This window comes from Pseudophryne corroboree, unplaced genomic scaffold (assembly GCF_028390025.1).
Source record: "Pseudophryne corroboree isolate aPseCor3 unplaced genomic scaffold, aPseCor3.hap2 scaffold_144, whole genome shotgun sequence".
NCBI classification, from domain to species: domain Eukaryota; kingdom Metazoa; phylum Chordata; class Amphibia; order Anura; family Myobatrachidae; genus Pseudophryne; species Pseudophryne corroboree.
This window is the reverse complement of record NW_026968068.1, coordinates 74,893-89,792: the sequence shown is the minus strand read 5'-3', so window position 1 is coordinate 89,792 and position 14,900 is coordinate 74,893. Positions and strand designations below refer to the sequence as shown.

The 14,900-nt window shown below is 38.6% G+C and overlaps 3 non-coding genes across 3 annotated transcripts; all 3 read right to left on the bottom strand.

Moving 5' to 3' along the window:
• Window positions 1–2,610: 2,610 nt before the first annotated feature.
• Window positions 2,611–2,773, bottom strand: LOC134997127 (U1 spliceosomal RNA). The gene has a single exon (XR_010199680.1). It is a non-coding gene; the product is annotated as a U1 spliceosomal RNA (small nuclear RNA).
• A 655-nt stretch (window positions 2,774–3,428) lies between these two features.
• On the bottom strand, window positions 3,429–3,591 carry LOC134997320 (U1 spliceosomal RNA). Its single transcript, XR_010199853.1, has one exon. It is a non-coding gene; the product is annotated as a U1 spliceosomal RNA (small nuclear RNA).
• Window positions 3,592–3,743: 152 nt separating this feature from the next.
• LOC134997081 (U1 spliceosomal RNA) lies at window positions 3,744–3,907 on the bottom strand. Its single transcript, XR_010199635.1, has one exon. It is a non-coding gene; the product is annotated as a U1 spliceosomal RNA (small nuclear RNA).
• Window positions 3,908–14,900: the final 10,993 nt, after the last annotated feature.

The window sequence follows — 14,900 nt, the reverse complement described above, 5'->3', positions numbered from 1 at the left end:
GTCCGGACTGAAGGACCTGCCAACGATTACGGACATGACGTCTACTGTCACTGCATATGATTCTCTCACCATTGAAAGAATGGTGGAGGATTATATGAGTGACCGCATCCAAGTAGGCACGTCAGACAGTCCGTACGTATACTGGCAGGAAAAAGAGGCAATTTGGAGGCCCTTGCACAAACTGGCTTTATTCTACCTAAGTTGCCCTCCCACAAGTAGTACTCCGAAAGAGTGTTTAGTGCCGCCGCTCACCTTGTCAACAATCGGCGTACGAGGTTACTTCCAGAAAATGTGGAGAAGATGATGTTCATTAAAATGAATTATAATCAATTGCTCCGTGGAGACATTGACCAGCAGCAATTGCCTCCACAAAGTACACAGGGAGCTGAGATGGTAGATTCCAGTGGGGACGAATTGATAATCTGTGAGGAGGGGGATGTACACGGTGATGAATCGGAGGATGATGATGAGGTGGACATCTTGCCTCTGTAGAGCCAGTTTGTGCAAGGAGAGATTAATTGCTTCTTTTTTGGTGGGGGTCCAAACCAACCCGTCATTTCAGTCACAGTCGTGTGGCAGACCCTGTCACTGAAATGATGGGTTGGTTAAAGTGTGCATGTCCTGTTTATACAACATAAGGGTGGGTGGGAGTGCCCAAGGACAATTCCATCTTGCACCTCTTTTTTCTTTCATTTTTCTTTGCGTCATGTGCTGTTTGGGGAGTGTTTTTTGGAAGGGCCATCCTGCGTGACACTGCAGTGCCACTCCTAGATGGGCCAGGTGTTTGTGTCGGCCACTTGGGTCGCTGAGCTTAGTCACACAGCTACCTCATTGCGCCTCTTTTTTTCTTTGCGTCATGTGCTGTTTGGGGAGTGTTTTTTGGAAGGGCCATCCTGCGTGACACTGCAGTGACACTCCTAGATGGGCCAGGTGTTTGTGTCGGCCACTTGGGTCGCTGAGCTTAGTCACACAGCTACCTCATTGCGCCTCTTTTTTTCTTTGCGTCATGTGCTGTTTGGGGAGTGTTTTTTGGAAGGGCCATCCTGCGTGACACTGCAGTGCCACTCCTAGATGGGCCAGGTGTTTGTGTCGGCCACTTGGGTCGCTGAGCTTAGTCACACAGCTACCTCATTGCGCCTCTTTTTTTCTTTGCGTCATGTGCTGTTTGGGGAGTGTTTTTGGAAGGGCCATCCTGCGTGACACTGCAGTGCCACTCCTAGATGGGCCAGGTGTTTGTGTCGGCCACTTGGGTCGCTGAGCTTAGTCACACAGCTACCTCATTGCGCCTCTTTTTTTCTTTGCGTCATGTGCTGTTTGGGGAGTGTTTTTTGGAAGGGCCATCCTGCGTGACACTGCAGTGCCACTCCTAGATGGGCCAGGTGTTTGTGTCGGCCACTTGGGTCGCTGAGCTTAGTCACACAGCTACCTCATTGCGCCTCTTTTTTTCTTTGCGTCATGTGCTGTTTGGGGAGTGTTTTTTGGAAGGGCTATCCTGCGTGACACTGCAGTGCCACTCCTAGATGGGCCAGGTGTTTGTGTCGGCCACTTGGGTCGCTGAGCTTAGTCATCCAGCGACCTCGGTGCAAATTTTAGGACTAAAAATAATATTGTGAGGTGTAAGGTGTTAAGAATAGACTGAAAATGAGTGGAAATTATGGTTATTGAGGTTAATAATACTTTGGGATCAAAATGACTCCCAAATTCTATGAACAAGGGAAAATGTCATCATCCCGCTGTCGGATTCTCGCGAGATTCGGATTCCATATAAAGAGCTGCGCGTTGCCGCCATTTTTACTCGTGCATTGAAGAGAGAGCGGAGAGGACGTGGCTATGTTCTCTCAGTGGAAATCTCAATATCAGTGCTCAGTATCAGTGGAAACTTATTGCTGCTCAGTAATACTAGTAGTGTGTCTCTCCTGCTCAGTGTCAGTTCTCAGTAGTATCCTCATCAGTGCTCAGTATCACTGCTCATTGTCTTGTGCTGCATTGTTGTGCTCAGCATACTACAGTACATTACTAATAGTCCAGTGCTGCATCTTGCTGCTCAGTGTCAGTTCTAGTATCCTCATCAGTGCTCACTATCACTGCTCATTGCATTGTGGTGTTCTGTATACTACAGTAACATAGTAATATAGTAACATATAGTAACATAGTTTTTGAGGTTGAATAGAGGCAAATTGCCCATCGTGTTCAACCTGTTTTAAGTTGTGATGATTCTACATACTTGCTTAATAATGTATTATGACTAGTTAGCTACTACAACTCATGTTACCCCCGGATTAACCATGTTGATATTTTAAGTATTATAAACTTGGATAGCTTTTTCATTCAGAAATGTATCCATTCCTTTTTTAAATCCAATTACAGAGTCCGCCATTACCACCTTCCCTGGCAGGGAATTCCACATCCTGATTGCCCTAACAGTGAAGATCATAGTATCTCACCTGGCAGGTAAGTAGGAGTTGGGCCAGAGCTGTGGAGGATTGCTGCTCGGGCACCCCCTGTGAAGTGAAGGAGATCCAACTGAGGCAGCACAAGGGAACTCTCGAAAGAAGAACAAGGCTAGAGGAAGATCTGAGACAAAGAAATCTGACTTTTACCAGAGCTGACCAGAGGAAAGCACAAACACAGTCCCCCACTACCACAAATAATGCAGTCGAGTTTCCCACATTTTGGAAATCACAGGGGTCAGCATACCCAGAATGCAATGAATGAACCTCACCCTGGGAGAACAATCTTCATGACCATGGTATCGCCTATGCAAAATAAGTATGATTTGGGATAGGGCTGGGGAGGGCCGCTGCTCAGGCACATCTCTGTCAAGTATAGGAGATTCAACTGAGGCAGCACAAGGGAACTCTCATCTGGGGACAACAACTGCAGGGAGAACACATATTTTCAGATGAACATGGGAGGGCAGAAGGCTGCCTAATACTGAAGCACCCCCAAACAACAAACCAAATGCAACAACTAGTACAAGCATTCCTGGGGGAAGTTCTGCAGAAGACGGATTTGCATACGGTGATGTCATCCAAGCAGTGGGCCAAAGTTGGCTGGAACCCTCATCTGCATATGAAAAGAGAAAAGGGGCATGCAGGGCATGGCGGCCTTTTGCGGCGCTTGGATGACCCTTAGTTCGCATTAAACACCCCCACCCTCCTTCGGTGTGGGGCTCATGTTGACAATGCCCCAGCCCATGAAGCATTCAAGCTGATTTCTTACAGCAGCTTGGCACTGTAACAGCTCCAGAGCTGCTCTGTAAGGCAAGTAAAAGGGTGTGTAGTTTGCATTGTGCATTGGAAGGCACAAAGTAAGCAGACAGGAGGAGAAGTCAGGATAGTGCACAAGGGTATAAAAGGGAGGGGCTCAAGAAAAAAGAAGTGGAAACAGACAGCAAACTAGGCTGGAGAGAGACCTGAGACAAAGAGATCTGAATTATACGAGAGCCGACCAGGGGAAACACAAATTATGCAGTCAAGTTTCCCACATTTGGGGAAATCGCAGGGGCAGCACACCCAGAGTGCAATGGGTAAGCCTTGCCCTGGAAGAAGCACCTTCATGATCATAGTATCTCACCTGGCAGGTAAGTAGGAGTTGGGCTTGAGCTGGGGAGGGTCGCTGCTCGGGCACCGCCCTGTCAACTGAAGGAGATCCAACTGAGGAAGCACAAGGGAACTCTCGAAAGAAGAACAAGGCTAGAGGAAGATCTGAAACAAAGAAATCTGACTTTTACCAGAGCTGACCAGAGGAAAACACAAACACAGTCCCCCACTACCACAAATAATGCAGTCGAGTTACCCACATTTGGGGAAATCACAGGGATCAGCATACCCAAAATGCAATGAATGAACCTCACCCTGGGAGAACAATCTTCATGACCATGGTATCTCCTATGCAAAATAAGTATGATTTGGGATAGGGCTGGGGAGGGCCGCTGCTCAGGCACATCTCTGTCAAGTAAAGGAGATTCAACTGAGGCAGCACAAGGGAACTCTCATCTTGGGACAACAACTGCAGGGAGAACACATATTTTCAGATGAACATGGGAGGGCAGAAGGCTGCCTAATACTGAAGCACCCCCAAACAACAAACCAAATGCAACAACTAGTGCAAGCATTCCGGGGGGAAGGCCTGCAGCAGATGGATTTGCATATGGTGATGTCATCCAAGCAGTGGGTCAAAGTTGGCTTCAATCCTCATCTGCATATGAAAAGAGAAAAGGGGCGTGCAGGGTATGGCGGCCTTTTGCGGCGCTTGGATGACCCCTGGTTCGCATTAAACACCTCCACCCTCCTTTGGTGTGGGGCTCATGTTGACAATGCCCCAGCCTCTGAAGCATTCAAGCTTATTTCTTACAGCAGCTTGGCACTGAAACAGCTCCAGAGCTGCTCCGTAAGGCAAGTAAAAGGGTGTGGGCCCTGCAGCACTACCTGTAGTTTGCATTGTGCATTGGAAGGCACAAAGTAAGCAGACAGGAGGAGAAGTCAGGATAGTGCACAAGGGTTAGCTGAACACACTAACCGATTGCGCCACAGAGACACTTTGCAAAAAGTATATACTGACAAAGACTAATAAGCATTCATCTAGAACGTTTCCTAGAAAAACTTTAAAAAGTCAATAATCTGGAGAGTGTTTGTAAGATGTTTCTTCCAGCAACCAATGAAGAAACACATTGGTACTTTCGCATGATGAGTGAGTGCTTCAGGATCTCTTGCACTTACATGTGCAGCAGAGTACTGCAATGGAAGCATGCTGGGTCCATAACCCAGAGGTAGGCAGATTGAAACTATCCTTTGCTATATGCATTTTTTTGTTGTTCATTAAAGTAATCCAAAACTGGGATTGATATTTTAGCTTTTATTTTTACTTAAAGTACAATAACTTTTACCATTTTAATTTGTTTTAATAGTATATTGACAGTATTGTTTTCTTTCAAAAATCCACTTAATTTTCTTTACCCTATTATTAAAATGGTAATTGACAAAAACAAACTACATTGTCACCAGAAGGGCAATACAAAATGTACAAGTGATATATTAAAATCATCTTTCCAGCTTGAATTTCAATGATGCATTGGGGCAACGATTTTGTGCGAAACATCTTCACCCTTAAATAAAGATTTTCTTAATTCCTTACCTGTGTGCTAATTAGATATCACCTTGTTTTCACATTAAACAGACTTCCACATGAGAAAGCAGCAAGGATGCAGTGGCGTTAATGTTTCCTGGTGTCAACCTGTATTATTTCAGTAGATATTGAAATGAGGATGCATCTTGCTGCCTTTCCAATGAAGCAAGTTTAATTTAGTAATAGGTGAAAAACCATCCCTACAAATATGTTAATCAGATACTTGGCTTTGTGGACACTTTTCAGAGAACAAATTAGTTAGCATAAAAATAAAGCCAGAAAATGAAGAGCTGTTTAATCACTCAATTGGATTTTTCTGCCAGCATTTTTCTTTTTCTCTGCAACCCACTGCTAAATTGTGCTTCCTAGCTGTTTTTATAAAATCACTGAATCAAATCTAACTCTGATTACATCAGAGAAGGCCAGGTACCCTACACCATAACAGGGGGTTTGAAATTTTGACTTGTCTACTTAAAGATCACCAAAATCTGATAACAAGGTCAATTAAGTCCCTGGGTGGGATTGAACCACCAACCTTTTGGTTAATAGCCTTACACACTAACTGATTGCGCCACCGCGACACTTTGCAAAAGTACATACTGACAAAGGCTAATAAGCATTCATCTAGAACGATTCCTAGAAACATTTTAAAAAGTCAATAATGTGGAGAGTTTTTGTATGATGTTTCTTCCATCAACCAATGAAGAAACACATTGGTACTTTCCCATGATGAGTGAGTGCTTCAGGATCTCTTGCACTTACATGTGCAGCAGAGTACTGTAATGGAAGCATGCTGGGTCCATAACCCAGAGGTAGGCAGATTGAAACTATCCTCTGCTATATGCATTTTTTTTTGTTAATTAAAGTAATCCAAAACTGGGATTGATATTTTTGCTCTTTTATTTTTACTTAAAGTACAATAACTTTTACCATTTTAATTTGTTTTAATAGTATATTGACAGTATTGTTTTCTTTCAAAAATCCAATTAATTTTCTTTACCCGATTATTAAAATGGTAATTGACAAAAGCAAACTACATTGTCACCAGAAGAGCAATACAAAATGTACAAGTGATATATTAAAATCATCTTTCCAGCTTGAATTTCAATGATGCATTGGGGCAACGATTTTGTGAGAAACATCTTCACCCTTAAATAAAGATTTTCTTAATTCCTTACCTGTGTGCTAATTAGATATCACCTTGTTTTCACATTAAACAGACTTCCACATGAGAAAGCAGCAAGGATGCAGTGGCGTTAATGTTTCCTGGTGTCAACCTGTATTATTTCAGTAGATATTGAAATGAGGATGCATCTTGCTGCCTTTCCAATGAAGCAAGTTTAATTTAGTAATAGGTGAAAAACCATCCCTACAACGATGTTAATCAGATACTTGGCTTTGTGGACACTTTTCAGAGAACAAATTTGTTAGCATAAAAATAAAGCCAGAAAATGAAGAGCTGTTTAATCAGTCAATTGGATTTTTTTGCCAGCATATTTCTTTTTCTCTGCAACCCACTGCTAAATTGTGCTTCCTAGCTGTTTTTATAAAATCACTGAATCAAATCTAACTCTGATTACATCAGAGAAGGCCAGGTACCCTACACCATAACAGGGGTTTTCGAAATTTTGACTTGTCTACTTAAAGATCACCAAAATCTGATAACAAGGTCAATTAAGTCCCTGGGTGGGATTGAACCACCAACCTTTTGGTTAATAGCCTTACACACTAACTGATTGCGCCACCGCGACACTTTGCAAAAGTACTTACTGACAAAGGCTAATAAGCATTCATCTAGAACGATTCCTAGAAACATTTTAAAAAGTCAATAATGTGGAGAGTTTTTGTATGATGTTTCTTCCATCAACCAATGAAGAAACACATTGGTACTTTCCCATGATGAGTGAGTGCTTCAGGATCTCTTGCACTTACATGTGCAGCAGAGTACTGTAATGGAAGCATGCTGGGTCCATAACCCAGAGGTAGGCAGATTGAAACTATCCTCTGCTATATGCATTTTTTTTTGTTAATTAAAGTAATCCAAAACTGGGATTGATATTTTTGCTCTTTTATTTTTACTTAAAGTACAATAACTTTTACCATTTTAATTTGTTTTAATAGTATATTGACAGTATTGTTTTCTTTCAAAAATCCAATTAATTTTCTTTACCCGATTATTAAAATGGTAATTGACAAAAGCAAACTACATTGTCACCAGAAGAGCAATACAAAATGTACAAGTGATATATTAAAATCATCTTTCCAGCTTGAATTTCAATGATGCATTGGGGCAACGATTTTGTGAGAAACATCTTCAGCCTTAAATAAAGATTTTCTTAATTCCTTACCTGTGTGCTAATTAGATATCACCTTGTTTTCACATTAAACAGACTTCCACATGAGAAAGCAGCAAGGATGCAGTGGCGTTAATGTTTCCTGGTGTCAACCTGTATTATTTCAGTAGATATTGAAATGAGGATGCATCTTGCTGCCTTTCCAATGAAGCAAGTTTAATTTAGTAATAGGTGAAAAACCATCCCTACAAAGATGTTAATCAGATACTTGGCTTTGTGGACACTTTTCAGAGAACAAATTTGTTAGCATAAAAATAAAGCCAGAAAATGAAGAGCTGTTTAATCAGTCAATTGGATTTTTTTGCCAGCATATTTCTTTTTCTCTGCAACCCACTGCTAAATTGTGCTTCCTAGCTGTTTTTATAAAATCACTGAATCAAATCTAACTCTGATTACATCAGAGAAGGCCAGGTACCCTACACCATAACAGGGGTTTTCGAAATTTTGACTTGTCTACTTAAATATCACCAAAATCTGATCACAAGGTCAATTACATCCCTGGGTGGGATTGAACCACCAACCTTTTGATTAATAGCTGAACACACTAACCGATTGCGCCACAGAGACACTTTGCAAAAAGTACATACTGACAAAGACTAATAAGCATTCATCTAGAACGTTTCCTAGAAAAACTTTAAAAAGTCAATAATCTGGAGAGTTTTTGTAAGATGTTTCTTCCAGCAACCAATGAAGAAACACATTGGTACTTTCGCATGATGAGTGAGTGCTTCAGGATCTCTTGCACTTACATGTGCAGCAGAGTACTGCACTGGAAGCATGCTGGGCCCATAACCCAGAGGTAGGCAGATTGAAACTATCCTTTGCTATATGCATTTTTTTTTTGTTCATTAAAGTAATCCAAAACTGGGATTGATATTTTAGCTTTTATTTTTACTTAAAGTACAATAACTTTTACCATTTTAATTTTTTTTAATAGTATATTGACAGTATTGTTTTCTTTCAAAAATCCAATTAATTTTCTTTACCCGATTATTAAAATGGTAATTGACAAAAACAAACTACATTGTCACCAGAAGGGCAATACAAAATGTACAAGTGATATATTAAAATCATCTTTCCAGCTTGAATTTCAATGATGCATTGGGGCAACGATTTTGTGAGAAACATCTTCACCCTTAAATAAAGATTTTCTTAATTCCTTACCTGTGTGCTAATTAGATATCACCTTGTTTTCACATTAAACAGACTTCCACATGAGAAAGCAGCAAGGATGCAGTGGCGTTAATGTTTCCTGGTGTCAACCTGTATTATTTCAGTAGATATTGAAATGAGGATGCATCTTGCTGCCTTTCCAATGAAGCAAGTTTAATTTAGTAATAGGTGAAAAACCATCCCTACAAATATGTTAATCAGATACTTGGCTTTGTGGACACTTTTCAGAGAACAAATTAGTTAGCATAAAAATAAAGCCAGAAAATGAAGAGCTGTTTAATCACTCAATTGGATTTTTCTGCCAGCATTTTTCTTTTTCTCTGCAACCCACTGCTAAATTGTGCTTCCTAGCTGTTTTTATAAAATCACTGAATCAAATCTAACTCTGATTACATCAGAGAAGGCCAGGTACCCTACACCATAACAGGGGGTTTGAAATTTTGACTTGTCTACTTAAAGATCACCAAAATCTGATAACAAGGTCAATTAAGTCCCTGGGTGGGATTGAACCACCAACCTTTTGGTTAAAAGCCTTACACACTAACTGATTGCGCCACCGCGACACTTTGCAAAAGTACATACTGACAAAGGCTAATAAGCATTCATCTAGAACGATTCCTAGAAACATTTTAAAAAGTCAATAATGTGGAGAGTTTTTGTATGATGTTTCTTCCATCAACCAATGAAGAAACACATTGGTACTTTCCCATGATGAGTGAGTGCTTCAGGATCTCTTGCACTTACATGTGCAGCAGAGTACTGTAATGGAAGCATGCTGGGTCCATAACCCAGAGGTAGGCAGATTGAAACTATCCTCTGCTATATGCATTTTTTTTTTGTTAATTAAAGTAATCCAAAACTGGGATTGATATTTTTGCTCTTTTATTTTTACTTAAAGTACAATAACTTTTACCATTTTAATTTGTTTTAATAGTATATTGACAGTATTGTTTTCTTTCAAAAATCCAATTAATTTTCTTTACCCGATTATTAAAATGGTAATTGACAAAAGCAAACTACATTGTCACCAGAAGAGCAATACAAAATGTACAAGTGATATATTAAAATCATCTTTCCAGCTTGAATTTCAATGATGCATTGGGGCAACGATTTTGTGAGAAACATCTTCACCCTTAAATAAAGATTTTCTTAATTCCTTACCTGTGTGCTAATTAGATATCACCTTGTTTTCACATTAAACAGACTTCCACATGAGAAAGCAGCAAGGATGCAGTGGCGTTAATGTTTCCTGGTGTCAACCTGTATTATTTCAGTAGATATTGAAATGAGGATGCATCTTGCTGCCTTTCCAATGAAGCAAGTTTAATTTAGTAATAGGTGAAAAACCATCCCTACAAAGATGTTAATCAGATACTTGGCTTTGTGGACACTTTTCAGAGAACAAATTTGTTAGCATAAAAATAAAGCCAGAAAATGAAGAGCTGTTTAATCAGTCAATTGGATTTTTTTGCCAGCATATTTCTTTTTCTCTGCAACCCACTGCTAAATTGTGCTTCCTAGCTGTTTTTATAAAATCACTGAATCAAATCTAACTCTGATTACATCAGAGAAGGCCAGGTACCCTACACCATAACAGGGGTTTTCGAAATTTTGACTTGTCTACTTAAATATCACCAAAATCTGATCACAAGGTCAATTACGTCCCTGGGTGGGATTGAACCACCAACCTTTTGATTAATAGCTGAACACACTAACCGATTGCGCCACAGAGACACTTTGCAAAAAGTACATACTGACAAAGACTAATAAGCATTCATCTAGAACGTTTCCTAGAAAAACTTTAAAAAGTCAATAATCTGGAGAGTTTTTGTAAGATGTTTCTTCCAGCAACCAATGAAGAAACACATTGGTACTTTCGCATGATGAGTGAGTGCTTCAGGATCTCTTGCACTTACATGTGCAGCAGAGTACTGCACTGGAAGCATGCTGGGCCCATAACCCAGAGGTAGGCAGATTGAAACTATCCTTTGCTATATGCATTTTTTTTTTGTTCATTAAAGTAATCCAAAACTGGGATTGATATTTTAGCTTTTATTTTTACTTAAAGTACAATAACTTTTACCATTTTAATTTTTTTTAATAGTATATTGACAGTATTGTTTTCTTTCAAAAATCCAATTAATTTTCTTTACCCGATTATTAAAATGGTAATTGACAAAAACAAACTACATTGTCACCAGAAGAGCAATACAAAATGTACAAGTGATATATTAAAATCATCTTTTCAGCTTGAATTTCAATGATGCATTGGGGCAACGATTTTGTGAGAAACATCTTCACCCTTAAATAAAGATTTTCTTAATTCCTTACCTGTGTGCTAATTAGATATCACCTTGTTTTCACATTAAACAGACTTCCACATGAGAAAGCAGCAAGGATGCAGTGGCGTTAATGTTTCCTGGTGTCAACCTGTATTATTTCAGTAGATATTGAAATGAGGATGCATCTTGCTGCCTTTCCAATGAAGCAAGTTTAATTTAGTAATAGGTGAAAAACCATCACTACAAATATGTTAATCAGATACTTGGCTTTGTGGACACTTTTCAGAGAACAAATTAGTTAGCATAAAAATAAAGCCAGAAAATGAAGAGCTGTTTAATCATTCAATTGGATTTTTCTGCCAGCATATTTCTTTTTCTCTGCAACCCACTGCTAAATTGTGCTTCCTAGCTGTTTTTATAAAATCACTGAATCAAATCTAACTCTGATTACATCAGAGAAGGCCAGGTACCCTACACCATAAGAGGGGGTTTGCAATTTTGACTTGTCTACTTAAATATCACCAAAATCTGATCACAAGGTCAATTACGTCCCTGGGTGGGATTGAACCACCAACCTTTTGATTAATAGCTGAACACACTAACCGATTGCGCCACAGAGACACTTTGCGAAAAGTATATACTGACAAAGACTAATAAGCATTCATCTAGAACGTTTCCTAGAAAAACTTTAAAAAGTCAATAATCTGGAGAGTGTTTGTAAGATGTTTCTTCCAGCAACCAATGAAGAAACACATTGGTACTTTCGCATGATGAGTGAGTGCTTCAGGATCTCTTGCACTTACATGTGCAGCAGAGTACTGCACTGGAAGCATGCTGGGCCCATAACCCAGAGGTAGGCAGATTGAAACTATCCTTTGCTATATGCATTTTTTTTTTGTTCATTAAAGTAATCCAAAACTGGGATTGATATTTTAGCTTTTATTTTTACTTAAAGTACAATAACTTTTACCATTTTAATTTTTTTTAATAGTATATTGACAGTATTGTTTTCTTTCAAAAATCCAATTAATTTTCTTTACCCGATTATTAAAATGGTAATTGACAAAAACAAACTACATTGTCACCAGAAGAGCAATACAAAATGTACAAGTGATATATTAAAATCATCTTTCCAGCTTGAATTTCAATGATGCATTGGGGCAACGATTTTGTGAGAAACATCTTCACCCTTAAATAAAGATTTTCTTAATTCCTTACCTGTGTGCTAATTAGATATCACCTTGTTTTCACATTAAACAGACTTCCACATGAGAAAGCAGCAAGGATGCAGTGGCGTTAATGTTTCCTGGTGTCAACCTGTATTATTTCAGTAGATATTGAAATGAGGATGCATCTTGCTGCCTTTCCAATGAAGCAAGTTTAATTTAGTAATAGGTGAAAAACCATCCCTACAAATATGTTAATCAGATACTTGGCTTTGTGGACACTTTTCAGAGAACAAATTAGTTAGCATAAAAATAAAGCCAGAAAATGAAGAGCTGTTTAATCACTCAATTGGATTTTTCTGCCAGCATTTTTCTTTTTCTCTGCAACCCACTGCTAAATTGTGCTTCCTAGCTGTTTTTATAAAATCACTGAATCAAATCTAACTCTGATTACATCAGAGAAGGCCAGGTACCCTACACCATAACAGGGGGTTTGAAATTTTGACTTGTCTACTTAAAGATCACCAAAATCTGATAACAAGGTCAATTAAGTCCCTGGGTGGGATTGAACCACCAACCTTTTGGTTAAAAGCCTTACACACTAACTGATTGCGCCTCCGCGACACTTTGCAAAAGTACATACTGACAAAGGCTAATAAGCATTCATCTAGAACGATTCCTAGAAACATTTTAAAAAGTCAATAATGTGGAGAGTTTTTGTATGATGTTTCTTCCATCAACCAATGAAGAAACACATTGGTACTTTCCCATGATGAGTGAGTGCTTCAGGATCTCTTGCACTTACATGTGCAGCAGAGTACTGTAATGGAAGCATGCTGGGTCCATAACCCAGAGGTAGGCAGATTGAAACTATCCTCTGCTATATGCATTTTTTTTTTGTTAATTAAAGTAATCCAAAACTGGGATTGATATTTTTGCTCTTTTATTTTTACTTAAAGTACAATAACTTTTACCATTTTAATTTGTTTTAATAGTATATTGACAGTATTGTTTTCTTTCAAAAATCCAATTAATTTTCTTTACCCGATTATTAAAATGGTAATTGACAAAAGCAAACTACATTGTCACCAGAAGAGCAATACAAAATGTACAAGTGATATATTAAAATCATCTTTCCAGCTTGAATTTCAATGATGCATTGGGGCAACGATTTTGTGAGAAACATCTTCACCCTTAAATAAAGATTTTCTTAATTCCTTACCTGTGTGCTAATTAGATATCACCTTGTTTTCACATTAAACAGACTTCCACATGAGAAAGCAGCAAGGATGCAGTGGCGTTAATGTTTCCTGGTGTCAACCTGTATTATTTCAGTAGATATTGAAATGAGGATGCATCTTGCTGCCTTTCCAATGAAGCAAGTTTAATTTAGTAATAGGTGAAAAACCATCCCTACAAAGATGTTAATCAGATACTTGGCTTTGTGGACACTTTTCAGAGAACAAATTTGTTAGCATAAAAATAAAGCCAGAAAATGAAGAGCTGTTTAATCAGTCAATTGGATTTTTTTGCCAGCATATTTCTTTTTCTCTGCAACCCACTGCTAAATTGTGCTTCCTAGCTGTTTTTATAAAATCACTGAATCAAATCTAACTCTGATTACATCAGAGAAGGCCAGGTACCCTACACCATAACAGGGGTTTTCGAAATTTTGACTTGTCTACTTAAATATCACCAAAATCTGATCACAAGGTCAATTACGTCCCTGGGTGGGATTGAACCACCAACCTTTTGATTAATAGCTGAACACACTAACCGATTGCGCCACAGAGACACTTTGCAAAAAGTACATACTGACAAAGACTAATAAGCATTCATCTAGAACGTTTCCTAGAAAAACTTTAAAAAGTCAATAATCTGGAGAGTTTTTGTAAGATGTTTCTTCCAGCAACCAATGAAGAAACACATTGGTACTTTCGCATGATGAGTGAGTGCTTCAGGATCTCTTGCACTTACATGTGCAGCAGAGTACTGCACTGGAAGCATGCTGGGCCCATAACCCAGAGGTAGGCAGATTGAAACTATCCTTTGCTATATGCATTTTTTTTTTGTTCATTAAAGTAATCCAAAACTGGGATTGATATTTTAGCTTTTATTTTTACTTAAAGTACAATAACTTTTACCATTTTAATTTTTTTTAATAGTATATTGACAGTATTGTTTTCTTTCAAAAATCCAATTAATTTTCTTTACCCGATTATTAAAATGGTAATTGACAAAAACAAACTACATTGTCACCAGAAGAGCAATACAAAATGTACAAGTGATATATTAAAATCATCTTTTCAGCTTGAATTTCAATGATGCATTGGGGCAACGATTTTGTGAGAAACATCTTCACCCTTAAATAAAGATTTTCTTAATTCCTTACCTGTGTGCTAATTAGATATCACCTTGTTTTCACATTAAACAGACTTCCACATGAGAAAGCAGCAAGGATGCAGTGGCGTTAATGTTTCCTGGTGTCAACCTGTATTATTTCAGTAGATATTGAAATGAGGATGCATCTTGCTGCCTTTCCAATGAAGCAAGTTTAATTTAGTAATAGGTGAAAAACCATCACTACAAATATGTTAATCAGATACTTGGCTTTGTGGACACTTTTCAGAGAACAAATTAGTTAGCATAAAAATAAAGCCAGAAAATGAAGAGCTGTTTAATCATTCAATTGGATTTTTCTGCCAGCATATTTCTTTTTCTCTGCAACCCACTGCTAAATTGTGCTTCCTAGCTGTTTTTATAAAATCACTGAATCAAATCTAACTCTGATTACATCA